Below are 13,382 nucleotides of genomic sequence, written 5' to 3' on the forward strand. Positions count from 1 at the left end.
ATTGAGAAGAGTGTTGTTCAGTTTCCACGTGAAGGTTGGCTTTCTATTATTTATTTTGTTATTGAAGATCAGCCTTAGTCCATGGTGATCTGATAGGATGCATGGGACAATTTCAATATTTTTGTATCTGTTGAGGCCTGTTTTGTGACCAATTATGTGGTCAATTTTGGAGAAGGTACCATGAGGTGCTGAGAAGAAGGTATATCCTTTTGTTTTAGGATAGAATGTTCTGTAGATATCTGCCAGATCCATTTGATTCATAATTTCTGTTAGTTTCACTGTGTCCCTGTTTAGTTTCTGTTTCCATGATCTGTCCATTGGTGAAAGTGGTGTGTTGAAGTCTCCCACTATTATTGTATGAGGTGCAATGTGTGCTTTGAGATTTACTAAAGTTTCTTTAATGAATGTGGCTGCCTTTGTATTTGGAGCATAGATATTCAGGATTGATAGTTCCTCTTGGAGGATTTTACCTTTGATGAGTATGAAGTGTCCCTCCCTGTCTTTTTTGATGACTTTGGGTTGGAAGTCAATCTTATCAGATATTAGAATGGCTACTCCAGCTTGTTTCTTCAGACCATTTGCTTGGAAAATTGTTTTCCAGCCTTTCATTCTGAGGTAGTGTCTATCTTTTTCTCTGAGATGAGTTTCCTGTAAGCAGCAAAATGTTGGGTCTTGTTTGTGTAGCCAGTTTGTTAGTCTATGTCTTTTTATCGGGGAGTTGAGTCCATTGATATTAAGAGATATTAAGGAAAAGTAATTGTTGTTTCCTGTTATTTTTGTTGTTAAAGTTGGCATTCTGTTCTTGTGGCTGTCTTCTTTTAGGTTTGTTGAGGGATTACCTTCTTGTTGTTTCTAGGGCGTGGTTCCTGTCCTTGTATTGGTTTTTTTCTGTTATTATCCTTTGAAGGGCTGGATTCGTGGAGAGATAATTCGTGAATTTGGTTTTGTCGTGGAATACTTTGGTTTCTCCATCTATGTTAATTGAGAGTTTGGCTGGGTATAGTAGCCTGGGCTGGAATTTGTGTTCTTTTAGTGTCTGTATAACATCCGTCCAGGATCTTCTGGCTCTCATAGTCTCTGGTGAAAAATCTGGTGTAATTCTGATAGGCTTGCCTTTATATGTTACTTGGCCTTTTTCTCTTACTGCTTTTAGTATTCTATCTTTATTTAGAGCATTTGTTGTTCTGATTATTATGTGTCGGGAGGTATTTCTTTTCTGGTCCAGTCTATTTGGAGTTCTGTAGGCTTCTTGTATGTTCATGGGCATCTCTTTCTTTAGATTTGGGAAGTTTTCTTCTATAATTTTGTTGAAGATGTTTGCTGGTCCTTTGAGTTGAAAATCTTCATTCTCATCCACTCCTATTATCCGTAGGTTTGGTCTTCTCATTGTGTCCTGTATTTCTTGGATGTTTTGAGTTAGGATCTTTTTGCATTTTACATTTTCCTTGATTGTTGTGCCGATGTTCTCTATGGAATCTTCTGCACCTGAGATTCTCTCTTCCATCTCTTGTATTCTGTTGCTGATGCTCGTATCTATGGTTCCAGATTTCTTTCCTAGGGTTTCTATCTCCAGTGTTGCCTCATTTTGGGTTTTCTTTATTGTGTCTACTTCCCTTTTTAGGTCTAGTATGGTTTTGTTCATTTCCATCATCTGTTTGGATGTGTTTTCCTGTTTTTCATTAAGGACTTCTACCTGTTTGATTATGTTATCCTGTTTTTCTTTAAGGATTTGTAACTCTTTAGCAGTGTTCTCCTGCAATTCTTTAAGGGATTTTTGTGCTTCCTCTTTACTGTCTTCTACCTGTTTACCAGCGTTCCTTTGTATTTCTTTAAGTGTGTTATTAAAGTCCTTCTTGAAGTCCTCTACCATCATCAGGAGATATGCTTTTAGATCCGTGTCTAGCTTTTCCAGTGTGTTGGGGTGCCCTGGACTGGGCGAAGTGGGAGTGCTGGGTTCTGATGATGGTGAGTGGTCTTGGTTTCTGTTAGTAAGATTATTACGTTTACCTTTCGCCATCTGGTAAACTCTGGGGTTAGTTGTTGTCGTTGTCACTGTTTAAAGATTGGAGCAGAAGCTGTGTTCCACTCACCAGCAGTCTCAAAATCCTGTGGCTGGGGTCGTGGGTAGCTGGCGGTACGCCGGTGCTGGTCCAGCCGGAAGAGGCCTGTGGTCCTACTCAGGCCGGTTTTCTGCTTCCCTAACTAATGCAGTCTCAGGTCCCGCGCGCATTTGGATTGGAGCAGAAGCTGTGTTCCACTCTCCAGAAGTCTTAAGATCCTGTGGCGGGTGTTGTGGGTAGCTGGCGAGTGTCAGCCGACCCTGCGCCCTAGCTACCCAGGTGCTTTTCTGACCGGAAGAGGCTTGTGGCCCTATGTAGGCCAGATTTCTCTCTCCCCAACCAGAGCAGTCTCAGGTCCCACGTGATTGGACTGGAGCAGAAGCTGTGTTCCACTCACCAGCAGTCTCAAAATCCTGTGGCGGGGGTCGTGGGTAGCTGGCGGGTGTCAGCCGACCCTGCGCTCTAGCTCCCCTGGTGCTGATCCGGCCGGATGAGGCCTGTGGCCCTACTCAGGCCGGTTTCTGCTTCCCTAACTAATGCAGTCTCAGGTCCCGCGCGCAATTGGATTGGAGCAGAAGCTGTCCCGAAGGTGATTTCAAAGGTCATTCATGATTTTGTTTCCCTGTACATTCGCTGTGCTGATAGGATTTGACTCTGTCAAGCAGGGGCAGGTGGGATTCTGTGCTGACTCCAGGTCGGGAAGGTGTGCACTTCAATGCTGACCTAAATGCCTGGCCAGTGTGTGCGAGGATGTAGAAGATATTATTCTGGTTCCGCAGATTTGGGTGTTGTCTGGTCCTCTCGACCTCCCCGGGTTTCAAAACTTAGATTACATACTGTCTTCTTAGCCCACCAAGTGTGCCAAGACTTGCAGCTCTGCACCCTTCCCCTGAAGAAGACAAACGGAGTGCAAACACAACTCTCCATCGCAGCTGCTTTCCTTTCTGTTCGCCTAAGGTCTTTCAATCTCAGGTTGTCTTGTCTATCTCAGTGTAGTTTCCCTGGTTGCCTCGTGGCCATGGCTCAAGAGTACTCTTGTCCAACAGGGAAAGCACTGGACCACCCGGATGACTCTCTCTCACACTCCGATTTAGGCGAGTCATGCGATCCTGGGCAAATCCATAGTTGCCCCCCCCCCCCTTTTCCACACGTGTAGGGGCCACAGCTGGAACGGGGACCCATGAAGGAGCCAGAAGCCTCAAAGCTTCCTAGATCCCCAGCTTTACCTCTGAGCGCCAGTCTGGCCACTTCTTCACAGCAGGGGTCGCTGTGGGTCTGCTCTTCCCCCAGAGAGGAATGCCAATTAATGGTAAACTTTGGATCCTCAGGGAGCAAATACTGCTACTTTCCCACAGAGCCAAGTTCTTGGCTCTCAGCATGCTGTCTCTGACTGAAATCCGATGGTCATTTCAAACCTAGTATGTGATTTAGTTTCTCTGTTCTTTCCTTTTGTCAACCAGATCAGATTCTGTATGTTGTGGGATTCCATGGAACCCATGGTGTGCTCCTGAACTCTACTGGCGCCCAGGTGTGAGTCTGCAGGAGACAAGATGCAGACCCTGTGGTTTCTGCCTCTTGCGTCCTCTCTGCTCTTCCTCGTTTCTAAACGCTGAAAATTCGTCCAATTTCTTTTCATTACTGAAATGTATGGCGAAACTGTCCTTGGTAAAGGTTCGTTTTCTGTCCTACAAGTGTAACAAGGCATTCACTCCATCCCACTGCTGCCCACCTCTGGAGGTCTACAAAATTGCTGTCTGCTGGAATCTCTGTTGAAGCTGTATTCCTTTTGTTGTGAAGAGGTTTTTCCAGGACAGCACTGCCCAGGATGCTTAAGCTGTATTTCTCTGAGCTGTCTTTCTCCTGCATGCCTTCCTTTCTGCAATCCCTCCATGGCTATGGCCCTGGTGTGCACTTGTTCAGTGTGTAACATGCCAGAAGATACTAACTGACGGCTTCTCACTTGCACACCCAGGGTTTGGAGCCAGCTTTGTGATCCTGGACAAGTCCATAGTTAGAAGCCTGCTTGCTTGTCCACACTGGTGGATCCCAGAAAGTGAGCCTCACCAATAAATGAGTCTGGACAGAAAGATAAAGGGTTCTCAGCTCCAAGCTGCAAGCCTGTGACTTTTTCACAGTAGAGGTCACTCAGGAGCCAGCAGTGTGCTTTGGGCCAATTTCAAATATCCAGAGTCCTTGCTGACCATCCCTGTTAGAGAGTGCTTGCTCCTTGCTGCCAAGCAAAATTCTGCTCTGATGTCAACAAGCCTGGGCTGAAACCGGGTATGTGATTTTCTTTCTCAGTACTTTCGTTTTGCTGACAGGATGAGACTCTGTCAGCCAGGCTGCAGTTCAATTCTGTCAGAACCCACGATCCAGATGTTTGTGCCTCAGTTATGACCTACAATGCATGGTTCCTGAAGCTAAAACTATGCCAATATGGCTTATATCTCTCTACACACACTTTTAAAGAAGGCCTCCAGGTTATTTCCCTGGTGGGCACTTGGTCTAGGAATAAGAAGCCAAAGATGGTGGCCTGATGGCTTCTCACTAGCACTGTCAGTGTTTTAACCCAGTTCAGAGATGCCTGAATTACAAGGGGGAACTCTAAGGACTATGGTAGCTCAGATGTGATTTTAATACCTATGTTCTATAGGTAGGTAATTTTTCTCTTCTTTGTGCTTTCTATTTGTTTTTTTTTTTTTCTGTGTATTCTTGTTTTTCCAGGCTGATTTTCTCTATTCACTTTTTCAGAACAAAATCCACTAACTGGCATGCACCAGAACCATCATTTATAGGAGCAGCAGCTTGTTTCCCTGAAAGTACATCCACTTGCCAGGCAGATTTCTGAGTTCGAGGCCAGCCTGGTCTACAAACTGAGTTCCAAGACAGGCAGGGCTATACAGAGAAATCCTGTCTCAAAAAAAACAAAATAAATAAATGAAATAAAATAAAATAAAAAGTCCTGCCCAATGGTAATACCACCTCCCTACTTCAGTCTCTGTTCTTATGGATGAATTCCCACAAGAAGTCTTAATGATGAAACCTCCTGCTGAGCCAGAAACCCCTTCCTGTACTTACCTGAGTTGGGAAGGGAAAGGGATGCTACTTAAGTGTTCTTCTCATTCTGACAGATGTGTGATCACTGTCTAGTCTGGTACATGACTTAGTGGACAACTTAGGTCTTCCTGGAGGGAAACAAAATGACTTAAAACTCCTGGGAATACAGAAAAGGTAAAACTGAATCCCAAAGTCCAAGAAAGTACAAACACACTACCTTGGAATCACACAGGATGTTGACCATACTTGAGCACTAGTGTCCATATCTTCAGCATGGTGCAGAGAACACAGTTGGCACGAAAGGGAAAAGGTGGGCTGCAGAGTGAGAGCTACTAACTTTCAGGGCCTTGCACAGCTAAAATCCCAGGATACACATCACCACTGACTCAATTCCCGAGCACTGTTTTACATAGATGCTTCCATTTATTCTCCACAAATGCAGCAAGGCCTGTCATTAAGAATGATCCATTTCTCCATCCTCCCTCCCTCCCACCCAGTCTTCTTCCCTCTCCTTTCCTCTCTCCCTCCGTTCCTCCCTTCAATTATTTGTTCCTTTCACTATATAGCCCTGTCTGTCCCAGAATTCTCTGTGTAAACCAGGGTGGTGTGGAACTCACAGGGATCCACCTGACTGAGTAAACATGCCTACCTCAGATACCTTTCCTACTGAGAGGATAGCATTTCTGAAAGACCAATGGGTGAACTAAGGCTTATAAATGTGAAGCTCTTCCAAAGCCTGGAAGCACATAAAAGACACACTCTCAAGGCCAGGTGGCTTGGTATTCTGTGTTAGGGCCAGCACTCTCATGACCTTAATCAGTTTGATTTCTGCAACTGAATTCACTTGTGATGTAGAAATTTGCTCTAAAAGTGGCAATAAAATAGAAAGATTCTCCTGTGCAGAAGTGGTGGCACAGGCCTCTAATCCTCATACAAGAGAGGCAAAGTAAAGTGAATATGCGTTCAGGGTTAGCCTATCCATACAGAAGATGTAAAATGGAAGTTGCAGGTTTCCCCTAGATTAATTTGGGGGGAAGCATCTGGGTAGATCAGTCATCATCCATGTTGATTCAGCAGAAGGGTTTCCTAAAGTGTTCAGGGTTGCTCCCTGTGTGCTGGTTATCTTATGGCCTAGAACAAGGATGTCAAAGGTCCCCTGAGGACTTCCTTTAAAAAGAACCACCAGTTAGTCCTGGAACAAACAGGAGGAAACAATAGATTATCACCATCTGTGCCCACTCCAACCTTTATCTTTTCCCTTGGGCCACTTTGAGAAGAACACAAATTTTCAGCTTTTTAACAATTTTATTAAGAAAGCTGTAAACAAACAAACAAACAAACAAACACAGACCAGATGGCTGAAAAGACACAACTGCCTTTGTGTGCCTATGCTGTAACAGCAGGAGCTGACAGAAAATTCCCTAATTGTAAGTCTTAGCAGGCATCTGGGCTCCAAACAGTTCTGGGTGGCTTTCTCACTTCTTCTGGTGAAAAGCTCTTTGAAGCCATGTCCAGCAGCCTAGGTGCCTGGCACCATCAGAAGCAGGATCCTTGTCAGGGCAGTCTCCACCATCACAGGTCTCAACTTCCAGCCCTTTCTCCCTGAGCAAGCTTGGTGAGGGTTGGTCTGGCTTCTCTGTATCTTTGTCTTTGTTGTTTTCCACATCTCCTGGTGACACTTGTGACTCCCTCTGACTCTCACTCTGGAAGACTTCTGTGCCCTTCTTCATGGCAGAATTCAATCTGCGGTAGGATCTCAGGTAGTCCACACTCTCAAATACACAAAAGGAGTATAGATCCCAATCGGCAACCCAGCCATCCTCAGAGCAGTGGCTTTGCTCTTTGCCAAAACAAAGGGTCTCAGACTTGGAACACCTTGTACTCAGGGCTGGCAAGACCTGTGCACTGGGCAGTGCATGTTCTTCAATATCTGATGCATCCTTGACAAAACTGGGAATGGACTGCATCATCTTCTTGGCTCTATCCATTGATTGCTGAGTGTAAGTCCTCCACCTTCTGATTCAGAGAAGAGTCCAGTTAATTAATTGTCCTCTATATTTCTTGACCTCTCCCAACCATTACACTGTGGGAAGCTGGGTTTTAAACCCACAAACCTAGAATCTACTTGCATTGCCTAAGTAGACAAGATTCTGCCCAATCTGGTGGCAAAATCCTTTCATCCCAGAACCTAAGGGAAAGAGCAGATCTTACACAGAAGCACAGGCAGGTGGATCTCTGATCTCAAGGCCAGCCTGGTTGTCAGACCTAGTTTCAGATCATCTAGTGCTACACAGGAAAACGTAGGCTCAAAAATCAAAACCAGTAAACAAAAAGGAGTGAAGCTTCTCAAAGTAAGATGTTATCACTCTGGATGCAAATGTCTACAGTTAAACATTATAGGCAGCTGACTAAACAGGCAATTGGGAAAGTGCTAATGGACCATCAAATCTACTTGGGCTGCCTGGTGTAGAGAGTAAAATATTAAATATAAGGATCCCTCACTCTCTCTTTCCTGGAAAGGGATTTATTAGAATGACTTACAGTCTGGAGTTAAACTTATTCCACAACAGATGGAGAGGAAATAAAGTCCAAGATTCCAGAAGTTCTCAGTTCCTGAAGCTGGATGTCTCAGCTGGTCTTCAGTAGAAATGGAATCACACACAAGGAGGCTCTAGTGCCAGCAACGTAATAGACTTCCTTGCTAGGAGAGAGCAAGCAGGCCAAGTGAAATCTCTCTTCCTCCCTGTTCTTATATAGGCCTCCAGCAGAAGGTGTGGCCTGAATTAAAGGTGTGTGTTAGCTTCAATGTCTGGATTAAAGCTCAGTGTCTTATGCTAGGTGTGGTGGCTTATGCCTTTAATCCAAGCACTTTGTAATTGAATCAAGGAATTAGATCTCTGTGAGTAGTCTGCTCTACAAAGTGAGTTACTGCACTACCAGGGGTATTAAGGACAAACCCTAGCTTATCACAACAATCACATTAACAAAGAAAAGTGTCTTTCTTGCTTCAGATTCTAATTGGAGGCCTTGTCTTTCAAGCTCAAAGAGATCTGCATTAAAAGCAAGTCTTCCTACCTCACAGGTATGGATTACATTCTATTAATTAAGCAAAAGTTACTTACTAACAGATGTATGCTCCAATTTTGGATTTTGTTTAATTGTAGAGATAATCAAGTTGATAACAAATAATAGCCCCCACAGAGAGTGTTTCTCTATATAACACTGGGTCCTGTGAAAATCACTTTGTAGACCAAGCTGGATACCAAGTCAAAGATCTCCCTGCTTTGTCTCCTTTGTGCTGAGATTAAAGGCATGAGACACCAGGTCCTGCTTGGAAATCCTGTTAATAGTCCTTAGGTCAGCTGGAGTCCAGAGCAGATGCTAATCCTGTATCCCCACCAGAGAAGTGGTTAGGGGAAACTGCTAAGTGTAGAGATGAAGCTTCAGGACAGGGAATCTCCTCTCCACCCACCCAGTCCACCAGCCCTGTTTTTGATGCATGTGTTTTAGATGAATGCAGGTAACATTTCCATCCTCTAGTCTTTGTGTATGGACAGAAGGCAGGCAGGGATCTGCTGGGGTAGCCGGGCTCCAGGCTGCCCTGAACTGGATTCATATTTGCAGGGAAGCAGGCAGCAAGACTGGAAAGCTGTTTTTAAGGGACTGTCAAAATAATTTGGTATTAAAGTTGAATGGGGACTATTATTTACTCATAATTAAGCACTTTCTCATATAAGCCTTGATTGGATTCTGGGCATTGTTATATTTTGAAAAGTGTATATTTAAACAAGTAGAAGCCTCTTCAGTTCAGTTCTCCTGGACCTGGAAGAGACAATAAGCAAATATGGAGGATTTTTCCCTGTGTTCACTCCTCTACCTATGTATTTGAGATCTTGGACTTCCTGAGATACCCCCACAGATTCATAACATGAGAAAAGAGAATTAAATAAGAGACCTTCTAAGTCAGAGATGTTGTCTTAGTCAGGGTGTCTATTCCTGCACAAACATCATGACCAAGAAGCAAGTTGGGGAGAAAAGGGTTTATTCAGCTTACATTTGCATACTGCTGTTCATCGCCAAAGGAAGTCAGGACTGGAACTCAAGCAGGTCAGAAAGCAGGAGCTGATGGAGAAGCCATGGAGGGATGTTCTTTACTGGCTTGCTTGCTCTGGCTTGCTCAGCCTGTTCTCTTATAGAACCCAAGACTACCAACCAGCACAGAGAAGGTCCCATCCACAAGGGACCTTTTCCACTTGATCACTAATTGAGAAAATGCCTTACAGTTGGAGCTCATAGAGGCATTTCCTCAACTGAAGCTCCTTTCTTTGTGTTTTTTTTTAATTTTTAATATTTTTTATTACATATTTTCCTCAATTACATTTCCAATGCTATCCCAAAAGTCCCCCATAGCGCCCCCCACTTCCCTACCCACCCATTCCCATTCTTTTGGCCCTGGCATTCCCCTATATTGGGGCATATAAAGTTTGCAAGTCCAATGGGCCTCTCTTTCCATTGATGGCCGACTAGGCCATCTTTTGATACATATGCAGCTAGAGACAAGAGCTCCAGGGTACTGGTTAGTACATCATGTTGTTCCAACAATAGGGTTGCAGATCCCTTTAGCTCCTTGGGTACTTTCTCTAGCTTCTCCATTGGGAGCCATGTGATACATCCAATATCTGACTGTGAGCATCCACTCCTGTGTTTGCTAGGCCCCGGCATCGTCTCACAATAGACAGCTATATTTGGGTCCTTTCAGCAAAATCTTGCTAGTGTATGCAATGGTGTCAGCGTTTAGAAGCTGATTATGGGATGGATCCCTGGGTACGGCAGTCTCTAAATTGTCCATCCTTTCATCACAGCTCCGAACTTTGTCTCTGTAACTCCTTCCCTGGGTGTTTTGTTCCCAATTCTAAGAAGGGGCACAGTGTCCACACTTTGGTCTTCATTCTTCTTGAGTTTCATGCATTTAGCAAATTGTATCTTATATCTTGGGTATCCTAAGTTTTGGGCTAATATCCACTTATCAGTGAATACATATTGTGTGAGTTCTTTTGTGATTGTGTTACCTCACTCAAGATGATGCCCTCCAGGTCCATCCATTTGGCTAGGAATTTCATAAATTCATTCTTTTTAATAGCTGAGTAGTACTCCATTGTGTTAATGTACCATAATTTCTGTATCCATTCCTCTGTTGAGGGACATCTGGGTTCATTCCAGCTTCTGGCTATTATAAATAGGGCTGCTATGAACATAGTGGAGCATGTGTCCTTTTTACCGGTTGGGACATCTTCTGGATATATGCCCAGGAGAGGTATTGCTGGATCCTCCGGTAGTACTATGTCCAATTTTCTGAGGAACCGCCAGACTGATTTCCAGAGTGGTTGTACAAGCTTGCAATCCCACCAACAATGGAGGAGTGTTCCTCTTTCTCCACATCCTCGCCAGCATCTGCTGTCACCTGAATTTTTGATCTTAGCCATTCTGACTGGTGTGAGGTGGAATCTCAGGGTTGTTTTGATTTGCATTTCCCTGATGATTAAGGATGTTGAACATTTTTTCAGGTGCTTCTCTGCCATTCGGTATTCCTCAGGTGAGAATTCTTTGTTCAGTTCTGAGCCCCATTTTTTAATGGGGTTATTTGACTTTCTGGAGTCCACCTTCTTGAGTTCTTTATATATATATTGGATATTAGTCCCCTATCTGATTTAGGATAGGTGAAGATTATTTCCCAATCTGTTGGTGGTTTTTTTGTCTTATTGATGGTGTCTTTTGCCTTGCAGAAGCTTTGCAGTTTCATGAGGTCCCACTTGTCAATTCTCGATCTTACAGCACAAGCCATTGCTGTTCTATTCAAGAATTTTTCCCCTGCGCCCATATCTTCAAGGCTTTTCCCCACTTTCTCCTCTATAAGTTTCAGTGTCTCTGGTTTTATGTGAAGTTCCTTGATCCACTTAGACTTGACCTTAGTACAAGGAGATAGGAATGGATCGATTCGCATTCTTCTACATGTTAACAACCAGTTGTGCCAGCACCATTTGTTGAAAATGCTGTCTTTCTTCCACTGGATGGTTTTAGCTCCCTTGTTGAAGATCAAGTGACCGTAGGTGTGTGGGTTCATTTCTGGGTCTTCAATTCTATTCCATTGGTCTATTTGTCTGTCACTATACCAGTACCATGCAGTTTTTATCACAATTGCTCTGTAGTAAAGCTTTAGGTCCGGCATGGTGATTCCACCAGAGGTTCTTTTATCCTTGAGAAGAGTTTTTGCTATCCTAGGTTTTTTGTTATTCCAGATGAATTTGCAGATTGCACTTTCTAATTTGTTGAAGAATTGAGTTGGAATTTTGATGGGGATTGCATTGAATCTGTAGATTGCTTTTGGCAAGATAGCCATTTTTACAATGTTGATCCTGCCAATCCATGAGCATGGGAGATCTTTCCATCTTCTGAGATCTTCTATAATTTCTTTCTTCAGAGACTTGAAGTTTTTATTATACAGATCTTTCACTTCCTTAGTTAGAGTCATGCCGAGATATTTTATATTATTTGTGACTATTGAGAAGGGTGTTGTTTCCCTAATTTCTTTCTCAGCCTGTTTATTCTTTGTGTAGAGAAAGGCTATTGATTTGTTTGAGTTTATTTTATATCCAGCTACTTCACCGAAGCTGTTTATCAGGTTTAGGAGTTCTCTGGTGGAATTTTTAGGGTCACTTATATATACTATCATATCATCTGCAAAAAGTGATACTTTGACTTCATCTTTTCCAATTTGTATCCCTTTGATCTCCTTTTGTTGTCGAATTGCTCTGGCTAGGACTTCAAGTACAATGTTGAATAGGTATGGAGAAAGTGGACAGCCTTGTCTAGTCCCTGATTTTAGAGGGATTGCTTCAAGCTTCTCACCATTTACTTTGATGTTGGCTACTGGTTTGCTGTAGATTGCTTTTATCATGTTTAGGTATGGGCCTTGAATTCCTGTTCTTTCCAAGACTTTTATCATGAATGGGTGTTGGATCTTGTCAAATGCTTTTTCTGCATCTAACGAGATGACCATGTGGTTTTTGTCTTTGAGTTTGTTTATATACTGGATTACATTGATGGATTTCCGTATATTGAACCATCCCTGCATCCCTGGGATGAAACCTACTTGGTCAGGATGGATGATTGTTTTGATGTGTTCTTGGATTCGGTTAGCAAGAACTTTATTGAGGATTTTTGCATCAATATTCATAAGGGATATTGGTCTGAAGTTTTCTATCTTTGTTGGGTCTTTTTGTGGTTTAGGTATCAGAGTAATTGTGGCTTCATAGAATGAGTTGGGTAGAGTACCTTCTGTTTCTATTTTGTGGAATAGTTTGTGAAGAACTGGGATTAGATCTTCTTTGAAGGTCTGATAGAACTCTGCACTAAACCCATCTGGTCCTGGGCTTTTTTTGGTTGGTTGGCTTTTTTTGGTTGGGTTTGCTCATGGCAGTACTAGACAAGGCCAGGAGTTGCTGGTGCAGATTCCCAAGACAGCTTCTTCACACAAAAGACCAAAAAGCCAGCTCTATTGCTCTAGGCCCAGGCACACAAGGACATCAGCAGTGTGTATTCTGGGATGGCTCACATGAACTTTCTGCAGTCACACTGTGGGTGGATTTTGTAATCCAGAAAGAGGTGGGGGAAACAAGCAAAGGACCCTGAAATCTGGTGTTTACAAATCCACAACATAGACAAAGAAGTGAAAAAGGCAGAATTGCTTATAGAGTATATAAAACAGAAACAACACACCAAGGAGGCCAGGGGTAAGAAAAGAATTGTAGTGCCAGGGAAATGTTAGTTATCTCCAAAAATAACAGACATGGGCCAATATAATATAACTGATTGTAGGTTCTTTATTTCATTTTAGTTAGCTTGGTCTCCTCTAATGAACCACTGTCATGCAGGACAGTTTTGGTGGTTGCAGGGCAATGCAGGAGCCAGAGCCAAGGAAGGAGTCCTGGCAAGAAGCCAATAGTCTCCATTGGCAGATCCACTGTTCTCCTTCACAGGGGCAGCCCAGAGACTTCTTCACAACAGGGGTTGCTCAGGTGCTGGCGCTCCAGCTGGTGGCAACCTCGGTACTCACACTCTGGACACCCTTCTCTAGTAGCTATAACTTGTATCCCTTGTTCCACAGGGCTGTCAGCAGTCCAGAGCTGAATTCCGAAGGTGATTCAAAGGTTGTTCATGATTTTGTTTCTCTGTACATTCACTGTGCTGACTGTATTTGACTCTGTC

Source organism: Mus caroli, unplaced genomic scaffold (assembly GCF_978045245.1).
Source record: "Mus caroli unplaced genomic scaffold, Mus_caroli_1 scaffold_15, whole genome shotgun sequence".
Lineage (NCBI taxonomy): Eukaryota > Metazoa > Chordata > Mammalia > Rodentia > Muridae > Mus > Mus caroli.